The sequence below is a fragment of the Onychostoma macrolepis genome, chromosome 19 (assembly GCF_012432095.1).
Source record: "Onychostoma macrolepis isolate SWU-2019 chromosome 19, ASM1243209v1, whole genome shotgun sequence".
Lineage (NCBI taxonomy): Eukaryota > Metazoa > Chordata > Actinopteri > Cypriniformes > Cyprinidae > Onychostoma > Onychostoma macrolepis.
Window position 1 is genome coordinate 3,366,402 of NC_081173.1, and position 25,402 is coordinate 3,391,803.

Below are 25,402 nucleotides of genomic sequence, written 5' to 3' on the forward strand. Positions count from 1 at the left end.
GACAGTGACAGGAAGAACCAAATATGGACAAACAGGAACGAAACACGTGGAACAAGCTGTCAAACAATTTGAACACATTCAAGCATCTATACTGACAAATTTGTATTAATTTAATTCCGCCTTAATCCAGGATCAATTGTAATGTCGCTGAAAATACAGTAAAGCCTGTAATGAGATAAAATGTGTTTTGTTCTCATGAAAGACTGGTGTCAGTGAAAAGTGATACGGGGAATGACGTAAGATCATCACATCTTTGATAATTAACACTATGCAATCATCACTCAACTTGAACATTTGCCTCAGATTTTAGGCTTTTATTTGCGAGTGAAATAAGCCTGCATGTCTTTGGATTGTGGGAGAAAACAAAATACCTGGGGAAAACTGCACCATTATTGTTATTTATAGTCTTCATTTCAGACCATTAGTCAGTTAATGCTCTGTAAACACTGCGGGTGTCGTGATGATCACAGATGCATCGGTAGAGTTCATTGTGAGTCTGACATGATCTAAAAAGTTGAGTTATTACTCAGTAAGAAGTCCATCTTCACCATTTTGAGTCATCATCAGCATAAGAGTCATTATACAGACCATGTAATCAGCCAATCACAGAGCACTGCCTTCTCTCTTGTACATTTTTTGCATGATTTTCCCTTACATTCACCCCATGCTTATGACTGAGAACACAATACACTCAAAAGAGGCAGAAGAGACACTGACACGGTATCCAGTGGTGTCACTCTAATTCATAAAATGAGTGCCTAACACTGTCATCTTTCCTAAATTTTAATTAGTTTTAATTATGTGCTGCCTGTTATTCTCCCATCTTTTTTTTTTTTTTTTTTTTTTTTGAGGAAACAGCATCTTTCTTTTCTTCTCAGAGAAAACATCCACATCTTGTGGCTGGGCTGTGAATTACAGGGTGAGAGAGGACATCTAGATGTGTCATCTTAAAAAAAAGAAAAGGAAAACATAAATAAAAGAAAACAAGTATAATAGAACAATATTTGTGCCCTTCTTCATCCCTCACTCAGCTCAATCTCACTTGCGACTACATGCTTCATGAACAGACACAAAACAATTTCCCTGCTAAATTGTCAGGAGGCACAGTCAAGGAGATGCAGTGTGTGGCGTGTTGATGCCGTCAGTCAACTATGCAGAATAGAAACACGATGGGACAAAAGATTCCTCTCAATTCTCGGTTTGAGCAAAATATTGTATATGCATCAGTTATAATCGCATTATCACAGGGTGGTCTGCACAAATCACTGCCAGAGCATCATCAAACTAAACTTTCCACCCTGAGAGATTAAAATAATAAAAAATGAAAAGATAAGTGCACAAAATTCAAAATCAAAAACAAACTTGTTAACTGGCAGGTCATCGTGATGTGAGATCGTCCATTATGTCTTAAGTAGCTGACACAGTCTTTTTAACTGAGAAAACAGAGAGAAGCAGCTTCAGTGGAACACAGATACTAGACCTAAAACCTTCTGATGAGACACAACTCTATATCTGAATCCCACATTCAATGACAAAGGGGACCACAGAAAGGCTGTTTTGATAAGATATGATGTTATCGTTGGTAGTGTTAGTAGAGTACCTGACCTGGAATTGGTAACTAGTGGCTAGTTCATATTTGTAGCTACAAAAGCACAATCTGAGGCATTTCCAAATGTGGTTTTACATCAGATATGTATCTGTATATCTGATTCACATCTGCATTCTTGGTAATAGATGGTAAATGGGACACCATTATTTTGCAGATCAAAACCCGGACACAAGTTTGCAATTTAGCACTACCAGGTCCATCATCCTGAAGTCAATGGGTTCATTGGAAATGCGTGCTTCTAAATACATTTCTGCAGCACCGTTATTTTGAGGAAACGTTTGATAAAGGCACGTATTGCTGTGTTTTTATTACGTTGCTTCAGGTACATATTGCGGTGATTCATAATTCAAATATTCGAGGAGCGTCGCTAAAAGTTAATGCTCTATCATGTTGTAAATATCCCCTACACCAACCCAACCCTAAATCTACCCAATAGTGTTAACAAATGCAAAAGTGATATAAAAAGTATTTGTTGATGCAGCCGTGCTATTTTAACTTCCTTATGCGGATTTGAGCTGTTTTGTTGAACCGTAGTTTCATGGGATTTGTACCTGAGCTCTTCATCAGACAAGTGAAATGCCATATCACATGAGCTACCAAGCAAACCTACTGAATCAGAAAACTCATGCATATGAAGCTGTATATGTGATGCTAACCTTCAAATAAATCAGTTTTCAAATATAGCATCATGTTAAAATTGTTTTGAATTCACAACATAATACTCCTCAAGTAATTATGCAAAAATTAGGCTTTACTGTAAATTAAACTAATGCAATTGCATGCAATTTTGGAAAGCATGAATAGCATTTTTACATTGTTTATATTTAAATTATTGTTTAAAACATACATCATTTATCAGAAAGCAGTGTTACAGCAATGCATGTTCCATGTCTTTTGAAACTCATCTCATTACAATTCAATATGGTAAATTGAGAAAACATAATACCATGCCAATGTATCAGATAAATTAAGGTCCCTCACCTAATCAGATACCATTATGTGTAAATTGCAAAAACCTGGCAAGTAAGGTAAGTGTGGGAAATAGATTAAGGTCTTGTGAGACTGAAAACCACCGCTTTGTCTTTTATTGATTACAGATTTGTATCTAGCTGGTTGAAGGGTGGGAAATGGCAAGGCTGTAATAAGCTGCCTTTGGCGAGCTCTAACACGATTTTTGTGTTTTAATGATTCTGTCACCAATTAGTCATGACACCAGATAGTATAAGCATCCCCACCTCTGAAAGCATGCCTGCATTCATGTTTGACTGTCTAGATGCTTTTAGATTTATGATTAAAAGCATTACACCCTGCAAGATAATTAATCTGTTTGTCTTTATAAAGAATCACAAGCACAACAAGAACTCTTAAGTTCATTTCAGTTATTTATTTAGGATATCTGTTTTACTTAATCATAGCAAAACACTTTTATTCTGTTTTGAAGAACTTTTTTGTTTACTGTTTTCAATGAACATTTTCATTTAATGAATTCATGCAATGCCCTCAAAAGTAATACAAATGTAATGTAAAAAAGTAAAACAGTAAGGTCCCACTGTATATAAGGTGGCCTTAACTACTATGTGTTTATTTACATTTAAATTAATAATTTGATACAATGCAATTATTGTGGGCATACATGTTTTTACATTGTACTTATATTAATGCATGCAATTAAATATGTAATTAACTTCTGTAATTGCATTTATAGTTACACTGTTGACCCATCCCTTACACCTTAACCTACCCATACCACCAAACCTGCGTCCCTAACCTTATATATCCCACCACAATAGCTGCAAGTGTGTTTTACAATACAATATGAACACAATTAGTACATTGTACTTATTTTGTGATGCAAGTACAGTAATTAAAGTCAGCTAATAGAAAGTGGGACCAAGATTAATAATGTATTCCTTACATCATGAACATGATCTTTTTTTCATTTGCATTTTATTACAAATATAAATAAATGATAAATAATGTTTTAAGAGAGATATTGACCTTGACACACAGTCATGAGGATATGCAGATGTCCTTTCTAGATTTCCTGCAATGTAGTGTTTTATTGAATGATTTAGTAATTTCAGGTATGATCTGCATTTTAATGTAATTCTGATTTAAAAGGGTGAAAGCGGGGATTGAAAAAGTGTCAAGCAAATTCATAAAATTAACTTTAGCCTAATGATTTCAAGAAATAAACCAATTCTAGACATTCTAAACCAATTGGACTAACAAATGACTTATTTTGTTTTACAATCAACCAAAAGATAACATGAGTCAAGCCTCTTTAATGTACTTGTGTAGAAAAGAACTGCTCTGAATATACTTTGCATTTCTAATTAACTAAAGTGTGTTTTGTCTTCTCTGGGAGTCTTATTTATTCCTGAAGTCATCTTTTTCTAGAGAGTTATAATTGGTCATTTAAAAAGTAGAATACTGGTTCATGATCATGCTATTGTCAGTCCTGTCTTGTGTTTTCCCCTCCTCCTGTGACCGTATTTGGCGTTCCTGTCTGTGTTCTAGTTTCGTGTTCATTAGTTTATTAGTCTCAGCCGTGTGTGATTGTTCCCCACCTGTTTCAGTTCTCCTCCCTTGATTTCCTTGTGTTCATAAGCCCTGTGTTTCCCTGTCTCCGTGTTGGTTGTTAATTGTCATTTGTGTGTCCTGTGTTTCTGCGATTCCAATAAAGTCTATGTTTGGAAGAACTCCTGGTTCCCCGTGTTTCCCTAGCTCCAGCAGGACCCTGACAGCTATGCCCATGTACTATTTTATTCATGGGTCCATGTAATAGGTATGTCAAACGTGAAGACTTACAAAGACAGGATTGTGATCTAGTCTGAAACCTCTGACTTCTCTAAATGTCATCCTATGTTTGTTTCATACAGGCAAATAGGAAGATACATCTTGGTGATGGGTTTTCCACACCCATGTGGAATTATTATTTTGGTTATTCTCTTTACAACTCTGTTTATGAGCACATCCATCTCGCATCTTTTTTTCTCCCTATTGAGCAGGACATTTGTTTATCATGAGCGTCGGCAGCATGAGTCAGACTGTAATGGTTGCAGAGAGACACTTGGTACACCCATAGCACTGCACAGTAAATATTACAAATACAGATACCCGCTTGCTTTATTAAATGCAACTGATACAGGATTCAGTGTGATTCATATGCCTCCATAAGGATGATACATTGCATCGTGTCAGTGTCTCTTTCTTATAAATAATCGTTTCATTTATTGTCACTGGAGGATAAATAGACAGTAATTGTTGTCTGATCATCAGATAGCACTAGCAATTTTTTTTTTCTTTGAGAATGAATACCTGAAATGAAAAAGGAGGCATGTGGAAGATTTGTATTCAAAATATGAATTATTCAAGTATAATCAATGTGAATATAACCATTTGTGTATCAAGTTATTCTACTAATATAAGCATGGCTCTGCCTGTGTGTAGAGGCCTGCATGATGGAATGTGCAGACAAAACTGCAGTGAAGCTGCAAACTCTATTTGGACAAAATTTCCATGTATGATTTTCATTCATGTTATATATGTCCTGCATATGACTAAAGCCTTATAGATTTTCATGATATAAAAACATAGGGAAAGAATTCCAATTTAATATGAATGTCCACCACATCTCTTGAGACGTGTATAAAACATTTTACCCAGTTTCCCCTCTTTTAACTGTTGCTGTCTGGTCGACAAAATTGTCTATTGTAATATTTACTTGTTCTATTTTTATTATTTTATTATCTGTGTTTTGTCTTGTCACTGTCATTCTGTTGCACTGTGGAGCTTCTGTCACAAAAACAAATTCCTTGTATGTGTAAACATACCTAGCAATAAAGCTCATTCTGATTCTGATTACCAATCAGTATAAGGCTGTACTTAAATCATGCCCTTGCTCTTATCTTGTCCTAATTGGAGCCCTATGTCTATAGTCAATCATAGTCATAATAATCTGCATGCTGATTAGCCTTAGAGGAAACACAACATTTAAACTACACTCATGGCCAAAAATATGTTCACCCTTGGTAAATATGATCAAAGAAGGCTGTGAAAATGAATCTGCATTGTTAATCCTTTTGATCTTTTATTTAAAAAAAACACAAAAATCTAACCTTTCATTGGATAATAAGAATTTAAGGGGGGGGGGGGGGTATCATTATGAAATAAATGTTTTTCTCAATATACACCTTGGACACAATTATTGGCACCCCTAGAAATTATTATGAGTGAAATGTCTCCAAAGAATATTCCCATTCATATTCACAATTTTGAGCACTCCAGGGTGATTATGAACATGATATTATCCAGCCGTGGCTTCCTGTTCCACAGAAATATAAATAGGAGGGAAAACAAAGCCCAAATTCCCTTAATCATCCATCACAATGAGAAAAACCATAGAATATATTTCTGATGTGCAGCAAAAGATAATTGAGCTTCACAAATTAGTGAAGTGGCTTTAAGAAAAGAGCTAGAGCAGTGAAAATTCCCATTTCCACCATCAGGGCAATAATTAAGAATTTCCAATCAACATAAAATGTTACGAAACTGCCTGGAAGAGGACGTGCGTCTGTATCGTCCTAATGCACGGTGAGAAGGAGAGTTTGAGTGGCTAAAGACTCTCCAAGGACCACAGCTGGAGAATTGCAGAAAATAGTTGAGTCTCGGGGTCAGAAAACCTTTAAAAAAAAATTGGCAAACAGCACCTACATCAGCACATGTTGTTTGGGAGGGTTTCAAGAAACATTATCCTCGCTCATCCAAAAACAAACTCCAGCATATTCAGTTGTCAGACATGACTGGAACTTCAAATGGGACTGGCTTCTATGGTGAGATGAAACTAAAAAAATGAGCTTTTTAGCAGCAAACACTCAAGATGGGTTTGGTGAACACAGGGATACAAAGTACCCCATGTGTACAATGAAATATACTGCTGTATTTTTGATGTTGTGGGCCTATATTTCTGCTGGAAGTCCTGGACATCTTGTTTAGACACATAGCATCATGGATTATATCAAATACTAACAGATAAAAAATTAATAAGTGACTGACTCTGTTAGAAATCTTATAATGAGCCATGTTTGTATCTTACAACCGTACAATAATCCAAACACAAACCTCAAAAACAACACAAAAATGGGTCACTGAGCACAAAACCAAGCTTCTGCTGGCCATTCCAGTCCTCTGACCTGAACCCTGTAGAAAATGAGTGAACTGAAGAGAAGAAGCACCAACATGGAGCTGTGAATCTAAAGGGTCTGGAGTGATTCTGGATGAAGGAATGGTCTCTGATCTCTTGTCAGGTGTTTTCTAACCTCATCAGGCATTATAGGAGAACATTTAGAGCTGTTAAACTGGCAAATGGAGGTTTCAAAAAGTATTGAATAAAAGTGTGCTGTTAATTGTGACCAGTGTGTATTAGAGAAAAACATTTATTTCATAAAGATATTTCCCCCCATTTTAAATTCTTATTATCCAATGAAAGGTTAGATTTATTTTTATTATTTTAATAAAAGATCAAAAGGATTAACAATGCAGATTAATTTTCACAGCCTTCTTTGATCATATTTACCAAGGGTGCCGATATTTTTGGCCATGACTGTACACACACAAGCACACATTTTAATTATTTTATTTTATTTTTTTATTAGAGAGTGTATTCTACAAGATACAGTTGCATATTTCACATATCAATATAGTTTTCCTTTCAAATCTTACATCACCAGATTTAATTTTCATTTGTGACAATTTATCACAACTTTATCACAGTACTAAGTTTAGTATATACAACAGTTTTTTGTTACCTACAAACATAAAACTTTCCAAAATGTCAAAGTAATTCTTATGCAAATCACCACCAACAGAGTTCATGTCACATATACAGAAATGACTTTCTGTCAATTATATTCCAGCCGATTTTTAACTCCTCAATTTTTAACATTTTAGATCACTGATCTACAGTAGAAACATATTTGACTCAACTTCATTCATTTACAATCATTCACAAACAACAGGACCAGACGTTTCGCAATTAATGTAAACACATGGTCTCACAATGTCATTGCAGTCAACTGCTCTTTCAATTCCTGTAGGAAAATGAACAGTCTTCATAAAGGTCAATGATTTTTTGACATTAATCCTCGAACCAGCTTCTGCACTGTACTGCATATAGGTGATGTTGGTCATCACTGACACAGAGAAAGTATGAAACCTTGAAAATACTGCCATCTTTCAATATCACAACATAGTTGTTCCTTTTCTTTGTCTTTGTGTATGTTTGGCTGTGAATGACCTCTCCATTGACAACTATTCTGTTATAGTACCTGCCAATAGTGCTCCTGGGTACATCTAGCAATGCATGCAATGCATTCATATCATTTTCAGACACCGGCCTAATCTTTGGCATTCCAAGTGCAGTCACCCAGTCATATTTAGCATAGTTCCTTACACAATGTTTACTGGAGATCATTTCTGTGTAGAATGATTTAATTTCAGGTGAGACATCATTAGATGAGCAGGCCTTATCTATGCGTGGCAATGCATGAAACCATGCTACCCTTTTGCAAAGCTGCTGAGGCACTGCATTACTGCTTTTCACTTGCTTGAGCAAGTAGCCATTGTAGTTTTCAAACATGAACGCAGACTGGGCCACACATTCTCAGCACTTTTAGTCAAATGCAGGAGTGAATGCACATAGTAGGTCATCTGATCTTCGCCGTACAAAGACTGAACTAGTTTAGCATAAAGCTCAAGAGCCTCATGATCATGGTCAATATCCTCTTGGCTAATGTCTGAACCTAGCAAAATGCTCACACCCTCCATAAAAGTAAAGCCCAGTGGCAAAGATACTTGTTTGGAAGTATCCCCTTCAGGACTGGCAAACTTTAATGTAAAAGCCAGTTCTGCCATTCGTGAGCTTTCCAAAATCTTCGCTCAACAATAGACCGTGGGATTCGGGAAAAAAATGCTTGGAGGCTTGAAAGCTAAAAGATTTCCATCCACTCTTGTAGTGTTCAAACCCATATATCATGGTTGACTGTAGCTTTTTGAATCAAACCATAAAGTGGCTATTTGCCGGCAAACCCCCAGTAACACACAATGCATGTAATCAGGGACCATGCCATTGATCAGGTCAAAATGGGGCAAGTCCACAATTGAAGAAGACAGTGCCCACACCCATACTCTCCATTAAACTGTTTGAAATTTAGCAGTAAAGGTTGTGCAACAGCATCACATATAGCACATTATGCATAGACCTTTGCAGTTTTGATTGAGTGATTTACCGGATCCTGCCACTGAACTCCCATTTGTCCAAGATTTTGCATTCCTCCACACAAGGTTTGAGGAAGCTAGTCATCAGTGGTTTAGATGACCCAAACCACAAGGCACATAGTATGACATTTTTAATCTCTTTCCTCTCGGGTTACTTCATTAACAGAGCATAATAACGGCCAGATGCTGAATTTAGATGACCGGAACACAGGCACTCCGTCACAATTGAATGACAGGGAAAAGAAAGAATCACTAACTGATTTCAGATATTTGTACAACTTCCCATCAGAAACATCTGTTATTCCATCTTTGTTTTGGTCAATGTAAATGTTTGTAATAGGTCATTTTCCAAAAGAGCTTTAAATTGATCCCTCAAAGGTATACAAATAAATAATTGGCCCAACTCTAAACTTTGTTTCACAGTTTGTGTTGATGAGCAAATGTGACATTTTAATTCACTGTCCTTAGACACTGAAAGGCCAATGTAAGAGCTGAAAACACCACAATAATGATGGCATTTGGATTTGTCTACAGAATCTTCAAACGCCTTCTCTAGCATGTACGTGTTACACCCACTACATAACCTTAACAGCTTCAGTACTGTAGGTCCTCCATTAAAGCCCCTGTTACATTGTGCTTCAGGGAAAATGCAAGGATGTTCAGCCAACTGGTATCTGTCACATGGTCATTTGAGGAACCTGAAGCGGCATGGTTGGTATTCTGTAACAAATGGGAATGAATCAAAATAGGAGTGATCATAATCGAAGTGTTTACCAAAATAAATTTGTTACAGTTTAAATGTTTATATTCTTATTTTTTAACTCCTCAACAATGCATTATGCTATGTACTGAATTAAGCATCTTATCTCAAATTCAGTTGTCTCTACACATTTCCGGACAATGTACCTACAACACAATGTAAACCTAAATTACATACAACATTCCTGATTTACACATAGTCTGGGATAAATCTTCTGCAGTCTCTGGTGAATGTGACTTAGGGCTGTCACCCTAAAAAGAACAAGACTTTTTAAGATACGTAATTTAAGATACATAATTTGAACTATCAGTAGCAAATATAGCGATCGAAATGTATAGAAATAGAACTCAAATAGAAATAGGTCATGTTTACCTGTATTTTATTAGTACTTAAAGTGTACATATTTGAACTTAATAGGTACAAAAGTGTACCTTTTGAAAAGGTACCGCCCCAGTGACAGCTTTTGTACCTTTATTTCTGAGAGTGTAGATTGACCTGGATGAGGGGACAAAACAAACTAATAAATGTGAATATGAAAGGGAATGTTAAGAAATACAAAATCAAGTATTAAGAGTTGATTAGTTTAAAAGGAAGAAATCTCACATTAGTGTTGTGGCTGTTCTTTCCTTTTGGGGAGGTGTGACATATCCTAAAAGAAGGCAATACATCAATTCATAAAATTCAAAAGAATAGCCTTTGGTAATCTTCAGTATCCAAATGTCTTCTCACCTGTTTTTCTATTTACTTCAAAATGTCTAACTGGAGGCCTGTATCTGTGGAGGTGGTTTCTTCAGTTTCTTCAGAACAGTACAGGTGTATAAAGTTAATTTTCTTTTCAAAAGATGAGAAACCCTTCAATTTAATTAAGCCCTATACAACTTTTCGCACATCAAGTTACAATACCCCCCCAAAGTAGCCTCACTTTTCCTTTTTAAATGTCTGAATTATTTACTTATTACTTAGGACTTACATCATTAGTGTCACTCTGGAAAGTTTTCCCTTCCAAGTCATGTAGATATTTTTCGATTTCCCTACAGTCTCACTGTAGTTACACAACGTTATGAAAGACACAGCTTCACAACTCTAGACTACCATTACTCTAGATCAGTGGTTCTCAACCAGGGTCAGAAATTCACTTTTCCATTCATTCATTGTTTCCAGGGCCATTATTTACATTTGTAAGGGCAAATTTGATAATCACCTTATAATTGCATCCATTTTGTATTTAATGTAAAATACTTAAATTAAACCAGTTAATTAAATCAATCAGAATACTTTATATAAATTTTACATAAAAAAACAACAACTAAGAAGTAATAGGGTTGCAAAATTATATAAAAATCCTTATTGTTAATTATTGATCTTATTTTAATAGTGATTATTATTGTCGATTAATAGAACACAGAAAAATGTTTTGTGTGTCATTGTTTATGATGAGGGAATTCCCGTCGCGAGAAAAAATAAAAATAACATGTAAAAGCAATGTGATTAGCAGATGTAATGATTCCGTGAATTGGCCATTTTCATTTATTTTCATGTTAATTCAATCGCGACAGATTTAGATATAATTTAAGAATACATACATAGATTTAATGTAATTATGCAAGGGCAATTTTTTTCCCCATTTATCTTGATTTTGTGGTGTTTTTTTGTTGTTGTTGTTTATTCTTATTTTACTTTTATTTATTCCTTTTTTTTTTTTTTTTGTGATGGCATTTTTGCCACAAGCACCCGTTAATTTTCGATCCTGTTCTTAATCTTATTTAACCTTATCTACATATATTTTATATATTTTTTTTTATTTTATCTATATATATATTTTACCTTTTTTCCACCTGGTCCGTTGTACGATGAGGAATCTTTTTTTTCTTCCTCTTGGCAATTGTGAAAGCAATACGCTTGTCGTTTCGGCATTTTTTTTCCTGCATGTGTTCTGTATAATTGAAAAAAAATAGTATATTTTCTGAACACCCGTGTAGTCAAGACAATAATATGCACAGGAATAATTACATGCAGTAAATTTAAAATATAGTTTTCTTTACTGTGTAGTGCCTTAAACTGATCTCTCCTCCCACTTTGAACTATTTTTCAGACAATCAATATCATACAAATGCTAAAATTAAGGAATTTCTGCAGGTTGGAGTCTGATGAAAGGAACAAGCCACTGCCTAAGAAAAGGACCTCAGTCCCGCCATCAAAATATACAGACTCAGATGAAACTGATGTGGAGAATACACCGGTAATCCTGTTTGTGTTCAACTGTCACTGAATGAATTTTAAGCATATAATCACACACCATATACTTAAGTACTGAGTTGAAATTTTTGCATACTTAAAAAAAGATCTTCGGTATTTTTAAACCTAGGTCCTATTGTTAGTTAGAACAGTAAAACCGACAGTGACAAACAGGCTATGCAAAGGAAGTGTACATAGCAAGACAACAAAGTAACCTACTTGTTTTTGCACCTGACTATGTCCAAAATGTGGATGGCATTAAGATCTTCTTTGAGATCTGCCTCCCTCCCCTTCAGATTCTATCACTTAGCAAATGGGTGTCGGAAGCAAAATAAATGTGGGCGGGTCCTCCCCCAGAAAAATAAAAATAAAAATAGTATATGCCATTTTCTGTAGGCTGGTGCCTTTTAATTAACGGAACAGGCCACCTTGTTGGCAGGGGTAATTTACATTACGTTACAGTAATGTGTTACTGTACATTATTTACAGTACAAATACATTAGTGTTTTTGACATGAGCGACCCGAGTTTGCGTCCGCCTTTTGCCGAAATCGTTCTTCTCCCTTTTCACATTTCATATTACATCGGAAAGGCATTTGTTTTCAATAAAAATAAAAAATTAAGGAAATAATCAAAAAGTTTAAATTAAGTACCGGGTAGGGTTAGGTGTATCTGAGCAGCAGATATGCTATGCCAATTTAAGTAAGGAAGATATATGGTCGCTTCTTTTCATATGGGAAACTATGGGCCTTATTGTCTCTGCTGATAAAGTCTCTCTTCTGGCATCAAAACCCCAAGACCTCGAGAGTGATTCTTCGTACAAAAGGCAGAAGCCACCACAAGCATGAAAATCTGGAATGTCATAAATTTGCTCAGATTTCATTTGTGAATGCTAAACATTTCTCATCCATTTTATAGAATGTTTCTTTCTCTTTTATTTATTTATTAATCATTTAACTTGCTTATTTTCAGGGTTAAAACTAGATTTTAAATTTGATTTCAGGCCTTTGAAACTCATATGGCAGATTTTAGTTCCAGATTGTATTTAGTATTTGAATAGATTTAGATCTAAACTTGTAAAGAGAAAAAAAAAAAAAAGAAAATCACTGCTCAGAAAGAACAAGAAAATAATTATGAGTACCAGTACACTAAATATGTTGAGATACTGTATCAGTAAAAACAGTTGCAGTGTGTTGACTGAAACTACACTTTCTTGAATTCAACCCTTGAGTTTTGTTTTCAACGAGAAAGAGATTCTGGCACAGTTTTATCAATAAAACCAGCGAGAAACAGCTGCCAAGATTCAAAATTACTCTTTGTAATCATTCTGAAAGAAAGCTGTGATTTATGCAAGGCAAAAAAAAATTATCTTCAAAGAAAAATGTTTTTTTTTTTTCCCATATGAAAACAGAAAGGGTTGTCCTAGTTATTCTGCTTTAATTCTTTATATGCTGATAATAATGCAGTGACACTAGCTGCAAGTTCAGTTTAGATAGCGGAGGAAATGATTCTCAATCTTCAAACTGAAACATTAACGTATTATTCTGCACAGTTTATCAATCCAGCCACTCTGTTTTCTTATTACAGCAATATATGTCTCTTGAAGCTTGAAGGATTTGACCCTAAGTAAGTCGCCCCTTGAGTTTAAAGCACTGTAGTGAGAGGCAGTCTAGAGAATCTCATTATTTGGGTTGTAACCTAACTTGTTTGTACTCTGTTTCACACATAATGAGCACAAGAAAATGATGCTATTTTCTTTCCAGCAGTATTTGAAAGAGTTCAGGTTAGTCCTCTGAAGAGACAACAATTTTGGCATAGCATGTTTTCTTTTTTTGTATTATGTTTGATCTTTCCAATATAAGTTCCCTAAGTGTCTTTAAATGAATGACATTACGTATCTGCATCAATAATGAACATTATTGTGTTTTATAATTAGATGTGGGTGTCATAACACATCAGTCTGACCTTTCAAACTGCACCAGCCTTGCAGTAACAACTTCTCATATAAACAATATAGAAGACGAAATGGAACACAAACAGTCATCACAGTGTTGAAATGAAAATCAACCTCTCAGACAGACAGGGAATCCCATGGGCCACAACACTGAACCAGAAGGTTAATCTAAACTCAAACACAGCACACAAGGAACATTTAGAGGTGACTGGGAATTTGAGGATACTCCAAAGCCTGTTGCATCAGCGGCATCCAGATAGTTATTTTCAAAACCTCTAAAAAGAAAGGCTTTGTCAAACCGTGACCTGTGGAGCATTATGATCATTGAGTTATATTTCATTACTGCTGTGCTAGTATTTGTTACTGAAGTAGACTCAAACAGAGGATTAGAATCAACAAGTAACTTATTTAAAACAGTCAACAGGAAGCTGGACTAGGTGAGTATTCAGTTCAAATATGCAGTTCAATGGATAGATGAGGTATATAATGCAGGTAATCTTGATTTCACAGGAACTCGTGGATGAGACAGGAGCACACACCTCACAATGACAGAGACACACACTTGAAGACACTGGAGGTACAGACATTGGAATGGAGCAGAGAAGATCAAGCTGGATAGGATACATGAGGTAAGTACACAATGGCGGCCGGTATACAGGCAATACTCAGGAGTACAATAGGGTCTCCTTCAAATGAACAAGACCAGACACTGAAGTGGTGTGAGGTGTGTGCTTATGTAGCCTATTTGATGAGGGTGTTCATGAGGTGCAGGTGTGTGAAATTAGAACTCTTGTGATGGTGTGCGCTGTGATTGGGTGGTGAGTGAGCCTGGCTGATCTGTGACAGTATTCTTCAGTGGTTTTAAGGCCTGTTCACACCAAGAACAAAGAGAAAAAGCACAATAAATTGCAGCCAGAAGGTAAATTCACACCAAATTTGCAACGAGAACAACTTTACAAGATACAAGCCATTTGACGACACACAATGTCACTAAATTTAATATAAAATAATTTATCTGAAAAACAGCCTAAAACTCATCAGAAAATAAAGATTTCACTCCCTCTAAATGCAGTCATGTTGTGAAATGGCAATGTTTGGCCCAGAGAGGATTTTTTTTTCCTGAAAATGCCAGTTAACAATCAAGCGTAGCATTAGTTCTGGCAGGTCACGTTAGTCAAGCTTGCATCAGCTTACTCTCAGCTGATCCACGTCTGCCTATAGGAATATGACGCCTATCTCATCTTTCCTATATAAGGTCCTTCAGTGTTATCAGCAGCTTTCACGTTGCTCAATAGCTAATGACCATCCTCCATCCCCGACTCCTCCTCTCATCCAGTCAGAATTTGGCCTTCTGATTCTCTTTTGAATCAGACTAATTTCTAAAATGTTACATTAAATTATTGAACCTTAATGATATCTGCAATACATTTATGTTGGTTCTGTTTTGTTTACCCTGGGGGGTTATTTCTGCTCTCCCTGCTCTTATCCATGCTAGGCTGCATGGATGCGAAGGGAGTTCTTGCCCAGAACAGAATCATACCGCCAATCCAAGATGTATGGTAATTATCAATCATCTTTGATGATAGTGGTCCTGCTCACGTAGGGTATAACAACTTCCTAAAAATGTTGATAGTTTTTGTGCTTTTTTTCCCCCTGACCTTGTTACACTTGTACAAAAATGACTGTCCTACAAAAATGTATCTGTAAATCTCTTGTTATGTCATGCTATTGCCAAATATTGGATTAATATTTTGTAAACTTGTTTTCTTTCAATTAGGACAGGTTTTATATTTCTTTCTGGAACCGATTGATCGTAGGCCTCATTAATCTGGGCTTAAGCACCTCAGTTTTGTGAATATTTTTTTTTACTCAAACACTGAGGCGCATAAGCTCAGATCAATGAGCTCCTACGATCAATCAGTTCCAAAAAAAAAATACAAAACCTAACTGAAATAAAGCATGTTGACAAAAAGATTGAATCCAATATTTCAGGATGATATAGCATAATAAGAGATTTGCAAGCAATTTAAAAGGCTGGTCATTTTTGACCGGGAACATCAAATTAGGTAAAGGATTTTCAGCACAGCGCAAGGGTTAAAAGAGCTGCATGTAATTTTTTGAATGTGCTAAATCATAAAAATACCATAATACATTTGCAGATGTTTAGGAAACATGCTAAGTTCACGTACATGTTTCTTTAAAAAAAAAAACAATAAAAAAAAAAAACAATGCTACAGCCAGTACTGTGAAATGGGTTTTTTTGGTCTGTGTGACTCCGCCCACTGCCAGTTTACCCAATAGGATTTCAACACCCCTGGTTGCCAGTAGGTGGAAAACATAGCATATTCCAGCAATGGAAACCAGCAAAATGAACTGGGTCAGAGATCACAGATTCTACCTGACCTAAAAAAGCTCTATGACCAGAGGCATATTAAAAGACAGATACATCAACCCATAAACTTACAGTATAAGGCTTGTCGCCTTCCGTTGTCAGTTCACCCTTCGCCTGGAATTTGATTGAGAGGCTATCTGACCAAACATAATGGCAAATCTGCCATTTTGTCCCACTAACAAACCAGACAGGAGTGCAGGTTAACGTTGGTGGACTTGAACTTGCAATACCCATTTAAACCGCTAGCTGTTAATATTTCATATCGCAACTTTAAGAAAGAAGTCAACAGAGGTTGTTCAAGAGGTGCTGCACATTGCCCGATATGAAGAGGTCCCTATAGCAATGCATTTTGCTTAAGTTTAAAGTTTGCAATGTTCAAAGTCACAAGAATCTCGGCACTTATTCCCTCTTGGCATTAATAATTAGAGTTCATGATTCTGGATCTAAACCAAAATATATAATACACATTTACAATATTATCAGCTTACTCTATAGTGAGGACTGTTTCAGGACAGTCGAGAGACTTTTGTTCATATAATCATGCCATTAAAATCAGTCAAGAGTTTACTCTAAACTGCTGCTTGTCAGAATGTGTGCATAAGATTGAAATATACAGCAGCTAGCCAACAAATCAAATAGGATTCCTGCCCAATGTGATTAAACTTTGCTGTGCAAATTTGACAGCAATTATGTGAGACGTGACACAGAGCAGTTATGGAAATAAGGGGGACACATAAACTGAGGCATGAATCATTTTTTCATTAGGCTATCAATAACTCTATTCTCAGCTGCACAGTCAGATCTCACACTTACACCGACATGCAGTTATGTGCTCGAGGGAAAGAGGGCAGAAAACAGGCACATGGACACACTCTCATGGCTATTCGTAACTATTTCGCATTTTGGCAAATTGGTGGTAAATTTATATGAATCTACACAATCTAATTTACTCATATTCGTACAATCTGATTACACCCCATTGAGGGTTTGGTTTAGAGGTGGACATCATCCATCCTGTTGCTTTAAATCATATGTTTTCATATTAACACAAAAGCTCAAAATCATAAAATACTTTGAGTTGGATCAATATATTATCCAGGCTAAAAAAAAAAAAAAAAAAATCTGCTTGCTGATTAACATTAGGTGTAAGTTACATGGTGTGTGTGTAATGTCCTATAAAGTGATCTTGTTTCATAGACTTTTATTTTGTAGTTTTCCTTGTTCTGGTCCTGTTCTCCTGTTCTCTTGTTCTTAGTCTTGACTGTATGCAGCTGTGTTTAGTTAGTCGTGTTATTCCTTGTGTATACTGTATATAGCCCTTGTATCCCCTTGTGCTTTGCCTGGTGTTGATCAGTTCTGTGTTCTTGTTATCCTCATTTCTGTGTTCCTTGGACTTTTGCTTCTATTTAGTCAAGTAATAGCTGCATTTAATTGTAATAATTTGCAAACAATGTTATTTTTTATTGTTTGGAGAAATCAGGTTTTCAGGAGAAATTGCTGTCCAGCTGTTGTATTGTAAGGGCTCGCAACATGTGAGAGGAATTATGAGCAGGGTCAGCGCCAGGGCACCTCAGTCGGGGGGGCATTTAAATTTAAATTTAAATCCTGAAGACCTTGTTCAGGTTGTTCAAGTGTTTTTGATAGGATTGGCAATAAACGCTGCAGGAAAGTGGAATTCAAGGGCCAAAGTTGAGAACTCAGGCATTGTCAGAAAACAATTATGCACAGATTGTACCTTTAAGGCCACAACAGCTTATCACTGGGGCAGTGCCCTCAAAAGGACACCTTTGTACCTTAGCCCTAAAGGGTGCATATTAGTAACTTAGAGATGTACTCTTATGGTACTATTATGAACCCTTTAGGGGTAAAGAAGGAACAAAGGTGTCCTTGGTAACACTTTAGAATACTGTTCCGTCATTAATGAACAACTACACAGGAACAAATGACTAATGCACTATTAACATTGTAGTAACTACTATTAACTAACAAGAAACTGATTAACGATTTATTAAGTAATAGTCCTAAGTTGAAACTGGTAGTTCACTATTAGCTAACCAATAACTACTATTTTTTTTCATATATCCTGAGAACTCCTAAGAACTACTTTATACAGGTTCATAATTAATGTGAATTATGCATAATGAATAATTAATTCTAAAATGAAGATCATGGTAACCCACTAGTAATGACTCAAGTATTACCAAATCCTTCTAAATGAACTACTGATTACTTGGATCAGTATTCTAAAGTAAAAATCATCATAACTTCCTAATATTGACTGACATCATTGTGAGCTTTTGAGATACATGTAGGGTTTTGGACAGTAAATGACTCAAGTGTTACTACATCCTTCTGAAGAAACTACTAATTATTTGGATCAGTATTCTAAAGTGAAGATCACGGTAACCCAATAGTAATGATTTAAGTGTTACCAAATCTAGCTAAATGATTACTAACCAGAACCTTACAAAAACCTTAAAAGGTTACAATGACTTCAGTAATTACTAGATAATTATCATGTTATTCACTTTAGAATACTGATCCAAAAAAAAAAATACTAATTCCTTTAGAAGGATGTAGTAACATCTGAATAATTATTATTAAATACTTTACAAAATCCTCAAAAGCTTGAAATGATTTCAGTCATTACTAGGGAGTTATCATGATCTTCACTTTAGAATACTGATCCAAATAATTAGTAATTCCTTCTGAAGAATTTGATAATACTTGAGTCATTACTAGTGGTTTACCATGACCTTTACTTGAGAATGCATTATACATTATGTATTATTCATATTAATTATCAACCTGTATACAGTAGTTCTTGGGGAGGTATGCAAAAAATAATAGTTACTGATTAGCTAATAGTGAAGTACCACATTCGACTAAGCACTATTACTTACTAATTCATTAATCAGAGTTGCTTGTTAGTTACTAGTATTTACTAGAGTGTTAATATTGTGTTACTCGTGTGTTCTTGTGTAGTTATGTATTAACGATGGAACAGTATTCTAAAGTGTTACCATGTCCTTTTGTGGGTATTGCCCCAGTGATAAGATGTTGCATCCCTAAAGGTACATTTTTGCACTTTTTTTTTTTTTCTGACATTATGGTATAAGCTTTCTCCTTCACCCAAGTCATCAGCACACAGATTACTTGACAACTCAATGACAAGTGTGCATACACTGACAAGACACTCCAACCCAAATAAAACACACCTGGGGCCTGTACCATGAAGCCGGATTTGCTGGCTAGCCAGGTAAGTTTCAGTTTAGTTTGCATCAATCCTGGGTTTTGGGTACCATGAAAGTGGTTTGGTTTTTAGCATAACACATATCATATGTAATATAATTAAGCTGTGGAATCAATAGATAACGCTTTAAAAATGACTACATAAGCAGGCTTATTTCATGTAAACAGGATTAGATTGCATCTTTTTAAGCAGAATTGATACTTAAAATCTGCCCCAGCCACCGCTACTTTATTACAAGAGTACCCCACTGGTCCAGGGACAATAATTTTAAATAATAATAATTTTAAAAAATAAATGTAAAATAATATAATAATGTTGTGTAGTCTATTATACTATAGACATAGCCAGTTTTACTCATCGAAAGATGTATTAGTGATGAAACAATTGCTTTATAATGGTATTGGAGTCTTGCACACATGCTATACAGTTAATCTGAATCGTACATTCATTTGAGTGGTGACAGCTATTATGGAAGTGGCTTGATGGAGTGCAGGAGATGCAGATAACTTGATCTTGACCCTTAAAACACTTTAATGAATGTTGTCACATAACAAATCTGCTTCAAAGATAAAATTAAATGAATTGATAAATACAACATTGAAGTAAAAATGTAAAGTCTATACAAATACAGTATTAGAAATCGTGAATATAAATAATTGGGAATCATGTCAAAATAAATAGCAAAATAAAAAGTGAATTAATAACAGTGCACATTTCATTTATCTATTATAACATTTATGTAGTTTTGTTCGCTTGGCTGTTTCCTTATAAAGGTCCAGAAATGTGTCATTTTTTTTCATCAGGTGTCTTTTTTTCTTTTTTTTATTATATGCTGTCATTATGTTGCTGTCTTGCCACCAGCCAATCGCTGATCGTGGTTTCGAGTATTGATACATCTGCCCTTTTCGGAGAACATGAGAACGCGCAGTAATCTAGACAACTTAATCCAGATATTTTAATCAAATATGCAAATTTGTTTGAAGAACCAAATTAGCCAGAGATCAGTTATCAGGATTAGAAGATCTGGAATCTTTCAAATCATCTCAGATGTAATAAGCGACATACGAAGAACTCTTATTTTATCTAACCAGGACTCTTATTTTGATGTTATTCTTGATTTAGTTTCCTTGGTTACTCATCATGCTCATTTTAAGCATAGCCTTTTTGGTGTTGTTTTAAATAAATTAAGTAAATTAAATTAAATTAAATAAATTAAGTTGTCACATTTTGGATTTTTCTTCTTAATCTTCTTGCCATTGTTTTGTGTATTATTCTCCACAGTTAGATCCATACCTCTCCCTCTCCTTCTGCAACCGTGACATAATGTTTGACATCTATAAAATGAAACATCACTCATTACTTTTGCTTAATTAAAAAAGTTATGTATTTATTTACCTATTTATTTATTAAAGGTACATATTAAGGATTTTTGTATACAGTATACAGTATATCTCAAGTGCTATAAATGTCAGCTATTGACACAAATAGGCGCAACAAAATAAATGCAAAACAAATACAAAATAACTCAATGCAATGCAAATACAATTTAAAATACACAAATATGAAACAATGTGTTCTTTAGACAGAAATTAAATGTTTTTTTATTTATTTCAAAATGCAAAGTAAAAAAGTTTTCTGTATGTCAAATACATGTATCTGAAATATTGCTCATCGCTGGCTATTAGTCACCTGTAGTTTTTGTAGCAGTATTGGCTATTGAAAACCCCATATCACTAGCAAACAACATATTCTGGGCATGGACGAGAATGTTGATATAAAGATGTAATTAAAGAAGCAAATTCTGAACTGTATGCACAACAAAGAAGCAATTAGTAAGACCTGAAAACCTTTGTTCGGCCAAGGCTTTATCTACTCTCACAGAAAGCCCAGTCGGTGTTCTGTTATTAGTTCCCATAATGCCACGTAAAAACGTAAGACAAAGCACCTTGGTCGGACTTGTGTAGCAGTGATACCTCGCTACTCACTACCACCGGGTTTTGCTTAAAGGTCAAGCGGAAGCTAATTATTCCCACAGCGTTATGGAATTACTCAAAGCCATCCTTGGCCTTTAGACAGCCCTGATAACTAATCCTCCACCTTCACACAGGCGAAGCTTTACCTTACATTATTACAAAGACTCAACTGAGCTTTGTACACATCTGAGTCTGTCACACAGCCAGCGTCACCGAAAATTGCCTCCAGCCAATCTATGTTGCTGCCCGCAATTATATTCTGAAAGACGGTATGCAGGGGGCCGCACAAAAGATCAGATATTTCCACTTCCAAAACAGGCAGTTCTACAGTAAATGATCAGCTTCTTTTCCATGACACTGTTAGAGAATGGTTTGGCTCCAAAAGAGCAAGAACTAGAAATGCTGGAAACAAATAACATTTGATTAAGTTGATGTTTTATGAGTCTGCATTCTTCTATTAAAGCAGACAGAACATCATACAAAAATACTCTTACAGTGTTTCCTGCATCACTGCATCTACAGCATCACAGCAAAATAAATTATATTTTGGCAGAGTTGTGAGCTTGCAGTTTGAATTGAATGTGATGAGAGAAAAGGACCGACGCTTCTTTCTATTGTATTGTCCTCAGTGGTTTCACAGTGCCCAACAAACCAGGAATTCACATTTGGAGTCACTCTGGGTGAATTTTGTAGAATTGTGCTTTGATGATGAATCAAACTTTAGATATGAGTCCTTCATTGTGCTGAATGGCAGGACCTCCGTCTGCAGAATAGTGTCATTGTGAGATGCCCATTTCACGGGTCTCACATTTGAAGTTGAGCAGCCAAAAAGGACAAAGTACTTAGAGAGGAACTCATTTTAAGTGTTTGACTCAAGCTTACTTCCTCAACTGATAAAAGGTTGCCCTTAGAGAAAAAAAGAGTAATTGCAATAAAATATATTTAATGTACCCATTAGACCATTTGTGATATTATAATGCTCAGAAAATCACATAGATGGCCGTAGTCCGTTATCTGACTGAATTGATTATGAAACTGGAAGGAAAAAAGATCTTTAGCATGAAAGTGCCAGCAGATATTGGTTCCAGCAAATCAATATAAAGCGGATCTCCATCTTCACCATGAAAGAGCTTGAATGAGGAAAGCTTTGAAAGAATATTTTCAGACGTTCTCTGAACTTGTCTAAATAGATCAAATACAATAGATGCTTTTAGGTTTAGGGTAAATGTAGGCGCCTATCAAGTGTCATTAGTTGTGAGCGTGGAGAGGTCATTCTGACAGGCAGAGGAAATGTGTGCTGTCCTGTCACAACCATTCATTTTTGGACCATAATGACCATATTTGAGCATGACAAAGAAAAAAAAAAAAAGGTCCTTAAGATGCAGTACTTTCCTGACTTGTACCGTTTGATTGATTTAATGCTGTACTTTTTTTTCCTGATTTTTTTTTTTTTCCTGAACATTTTACCAAAGTAAAGCTCTAAAAAGGAGCAGCAAGATCAAACATGAAAGTAGTCCATACCACATGAATTTCCAGGTCTTCTGAACTCATATGGTTTAATGAAAATCATTTTTTTTTATGATTCCAGATGATTGATTCCAAACATAATGCATGAATACGCTTCATGGCAAGTTGGACATCAATGATTCTGAATGCAATTGTTAATGCATGTCACATGACCAATTAGTTACACCAAGTTATGAACATGCAGAGGGCCAATGCTGAATATAGAGCATGAGTCATGGGGACATTTTATGGTGCTTTTTTGAACATGACTATGTCAGTCCCCATTTGTGGAAAAGAGCACTAGTGCTAAACATCTTTTTGTGTGTCTGTTGAACAATGAAATGAAAGTCAATTGTGTTTGGAACGAAGTAAATTATGCCCATTTTGGCATGAACTGAGCCTTTGATCAAACTGTTACTCACTGAAAAATGTCACAAATGTCACAAATATGATTGTCACGGGAGAACTGAGCAACAAGGAGAGTGTTGGATCCAATTGCAGTGTTTATTAAAAACGAAATTACAGGAAACTAGAAAAAACAAGGAATGAGAAACAGAACTGAGCTCAAGTGACAAAAAATTGTCTTACGGACAAGGAACACAAGAAACACAAAAGCTATCTATATATATATATATATATATATATATATATATATATATATATGAGCAGGGCTAACATACTAACAAGAAACATATGAAAACAATCAAACACAAAGGAAGGGAAACACAGGAAGCAGGAACCAAGCAAAACTACTAATTAAAAGTCAAACATGAGACAAGAGAACAGACAAGCAACATATGACAATGAAGATGGTGGTTCCCAAAACATTACTAGTGAAATATTTTATTTAATTTAATTTTTTGTTTGAAATGACTTATTCCGAAGAATGTGAATGGTTTTCTGTGAACAATGTAAGTTGACTTACCAGTCAATCAATTCAAAACCTTCATCTTTTTGCTTACCATTAGACTGTATCAAAAATGTAGTATTAAAATTACAACCATATAAAACATTTAAAAAATACAGACCATAAAAAGACAACTCAAGTCTTTTTGTTCCATGTCTCTCAAAGCATTTCATACTTAATTATCAATTAATTCAATGAATGTTCCAGAAGTTGTCATTTTCAAATGTTGACATATTTATAATGTACACTAAAATGAGAAACCATTTATTGTGCCTAAGTTTTCAAATCAGAAATTAGGTTTTTATTTCAGCATGCAAACAATTTAGACAATGTTCTGTCAGATGTTTACACCTGAAACATATTGATGGACAAGTTTAAAATGTATGAATAAGGAAATCTAATACAATGTCAAGGCCTGATGGGCAGGTAAACAGATAAACAGCTATAGACTGGCATGGCCTGACATTTTTTCCTATAATCCTTAGGTAATGCTGTTCTGTACAGGAGGCATGCCAGTGTAATTGCTTCTGTCTGGACATAAATTAAAGTGCTGTAGAAAGCAAGAGTAATAATAATGCCTTTACATTCCCAGTGCATACATCCTGTAATATGTGCTGTTCCCCTACTTTAAGCATATTCAATGCTTCAAAGTCAATTACATTTACATTAGTTTAATGCTTTTGGCAGACTTTAAAGAAGTGCACACATTTTTGTTTGTTTCAATTTATAAAGGATAGCATAAGGGAGTAGTCAACCACAGCAAAGTTCCAATAAAAACACTAGTTATAATCAATCAGTCAATCAATCAAGTTCTCCACATGAATGATTCATTTTCAGGAAACAGTGGCATTTGTGATTGAATTTGTCATTTATTTTATTTACATTTGCATATTGTTCATATGAAATGGTTAGCTACTGGTGAAATTATTTATTCCCACATTCCCACAATTCAGTAAATATGAACAGAATGTACTGCGCCAAACATAAATTATGTGATTTCTCACAGAGTACTTTACAATCATAAACAATGCAAAATCATTTTAATTAGCAATCAGTAAAAGCTAAATTTAGTAAGAATTAAATATGGCTATTCTATTTAACTAATTAAAAGTTCGGTCCTGGAGGGCCGGTGTCCTGCAGAGTTTAGCTGCAACCCTAATAAAACACACCTGAAGCAGCTAATCAAGGTCTTACTAAGTATATTTGAAACTTCCAGGTAGGTGTGTTGAGGCAAGTTGGAGCTTCAGGACACCGGCTCGCCGGGATCAAGTTCGATGACCCCTGAATTAAATTATAATAGTGATGAAATTTATTATGGTGTGACATGTTACACTTCTAAACCTTGAAGTACAATTTTTTTTAACAGTGTATGGCATATTGGTAACACTTTATTTTAAGGTCTCTTAACTAGCTGCTTATTAGCATGCATAGTAATAGAATTTTAGGCATTTATTAGTTGTAATTAAGCATATATTAATGCCTTATTCTATATGACCTTATTCTACATCCCTAATCCAACCCAATACCTAAACTTAA